The sequence below is a fragment of the Osmia lignaria genome, unplaced genomic scaffold (assembly GCF_051020975.1).
Source record: "Osmia lignaria lignaria isolate PbOS001 unplaced genomic scaffold, iyOsmLign1 scaffold0080, whole genome shotgun sequence".
In the NCBI taxonomy this organism is placed as follows: domain Eukaryota; kingdom Metazoa; phylum Arthropoda; class Insecta; order Hymenoptera; family Megachilidae; genus Osmia; species Osmia lignaria.
In genome coordinates, this window is record NW_027478221.1 from 17,501 (window position 1) to 20,000 (window position 2,500).

A 2,500-nucleotide genomic window follows, 5' to 3' on the forward strand; every position below is an offset into this window, starting at 1 on the left:
CCGTAGGTGAACCTGCGGAAGGATCATTAACAAATTAAAAATACAAGAGAAAACCTAACTGAATGGATCATTGATAAAGCGATATAAAAGTTTATTGAGCTCGGACCAAAAATTATACAAAACGAGAAAGATATAATAAATAATACCATATACATGACACAAAACACATAAATCTCGGGTTCGAGCCAATAAGAAACAAATACCAAAACGCTGCGATGCGGTAAAATTACACCGACACGGTTACGTGCGGAGGTCGCTTTGATTACTCATCGCGTTTCTCCCGTCCGTTCGGAACCGCCGGCAAAAAAACTGTGCGACCAACGGCGCCAAAGAGCACGACGCCGGACCATTTCTCTCTGGCTGATGTGAATGGAAGTAAAAGACGCTTGCGTGAGGTCTCTCGACCTTTATCTCTCTAACTTATACTTATGGGTCGTCGTCTACTTGATCGGGTACAAACAAGTCGTAAGAAACAAACAAACAAACCACAAAAATACAAGTCGTAAAAAAACAAACTTCTGTTGGTTAACCTACAATATGAAGGATCGAAATGAAAGAAGGATCATATTATTACAAACCGAAAGTGAAGGATCATTAAAATTGAAATACAATATATATAAATATATAAATGTACCCGTCGTTGCGACACCCTAGTTAAATGGAAAGATATAAAAAAGAGAGAAAAGGAATACAGATGACCCGCCGTCTGATCTTTGCTAAATGATCTGGCATCACCGGAGTTTTTTTGGTCCGTGTTGCGTTCGCTCTATTCGAAATGAAACTCGCGGAGGCGAAGAATTGTTAAAAGTTTACGAAGCGTCTAGGAGTGGTTAAAACTGAGAGAGTTGAAACTACGATGTATTAGAACGAGCAACCGTCGAAACTTTGTTTTCGCGACGTTCTTTTCGTCGCTCTCGTCCCCACGCTCCTACGCTTTGGTTGTTTCTTTGCCATCCGTGTTGCGATAAAAAGATTTCTCCATTGTCCAAAAAGGACGGATCGAGATTCCTCTTTCGAGAGGGAGAGAGAGGTACTTGCGGGTAACCTGGAATCTACGAAACACGCACCGTGGTAAGATTCGTGCGTCCGCCTGATCGATGTGTGTTGTTTACGGACCGGCTGAGAAGCGACGATAGCGAGTCTTTGAAAAACTATGTGTCCATTAGTTAGACCGATCGTCGCCGGCCGTGTGTCTGTTCGAATCTCGCAACCCACGATTCAGCGACAGGACGCGCGCTCGCATTCCTTGTGTGCGTTCGTACTTTTCAAGGTTTTTAAATGTACTTTACGCCCGACCGTCGAGAGGAGCGTGCCACTGGGCGTTTCTCCGACGGTTTCCGTCCTTGGACGCGATCGTGTCGTCAACGATCGAACAAACAAACAAACAAATACGTTGGCGACGCCCGAATTCGCTCTCCCGCACGCGCCGGGTGGGAGAGTGATGTGGGTATCGAATGTGATGCGTGTTAATAATGAAAATAACACTCTAAAGATCTAAAGAGTTTGAAATACAAAATTTTACGATTACCCTGAACGGTGGATCACTTGGCTCGTGGGTCGATGAAGAACGCAGCTAATTGCGCGTCAACGTGTGAACTGCAGGACACATGAACATCGACATTTCGAACGCACATTGCGGTCCACGGATACAATTCCTGGACCACGCCTGGCTGAGGGTCGTTTTCTTAACAAAAGACTGCTTGCGTTTGCTTCTCGAAAAAAGAGTAATTCATTTCTTTCTAAACATCTCGCCGTCGTTCAACGAAAGTAGAACGTTTCGGAGCGGGATTATCGAACGAAATTGAAAGAATGAATGAACGATAAACAAAGAAAGAGTCGCAACGTACGAGCGATAGTTGGGCAGTTCGTCGGCGTTTGTCGTGGAAACGATGTGACGAAAATCGCAACCGATACACTAAATGCAGGCCGTTAAAGGAGAAAAACAAATTTCGAAATATCTCTTCGAACTAGCGCAAGTGCGTCACGGCGCGCGAGTCGTTCGTTAAAATTTATAAACGACCGCCCGTGAAAGCACCGAGTTCTCGGAAGATAATCTATAAAGATTCTCCATCCTGCTGGAAGTTATCGGATCGGCGCGATTGTTCACTTGTAGAAATCCACGCTCCCGACGTTGCCAGAAACGATATTTACGAAAGGTGTGTCAAAAATAAACGAAAGAAGCTCTCCTATAAATTTAGAAAAAGCAAACGAGTGAAATGTTTGAGATGATAATTTGCTGAAATGCAAGCTCGAATAGCCCCAGGGTTTCGAATGATTCCCCGCGCTTTATACATCTCTCTGTTTACAAACGGTGTATAAATGAAAGATCGCTTCAGATGGGTCGTCGCTGTTTGACGCGCGATGCTGTTCCTTTTTTTTTGTCTGTCTGTGCGTTTAGCTTCGCTAAACAAGTTAAATGGTTAAAAAGCGTCGAAAAAGCGAATACACACGCGACAAGACAAATCTAACGAGTAAAGGAACGCTCCGCTCCAAGATAAAA

General features: G+C 44.0%; 2 non-coding genes across 2 annotated transcripts in view; both read left to right on the forward strand.

Moving 5' to 3' along the window:
- Positions 1-29, forward strand: part of LOC143307802 (small subunit ribosomal RNA) — a 1,923-nt gene extending 1,894 nt beyond the window's left edge. The window contains exon 1 of the ribosomal RNA XR_013064873.1: positions 1-29. This exon is cut by the window's left edge and continues 1,894 nt beyond it. This is a non-coding gene — a ribosomal RNA (small subunit ribosomal RNA).
- Positions 30-1,525: 1,496 nt separating this feature from the next.
- LOC143307810 (5.8S ribosomal RNA) lies at positions 1,526-1,680 on the forward strand. The gene has a single exon (XR_013064877.1). It is a non-coding gene; the product is annotated as a 5.8S ribosomal RNA (ribosomal RNA).
- Positions 1,681-2,500: the final 820 nt, after the last annotated feature.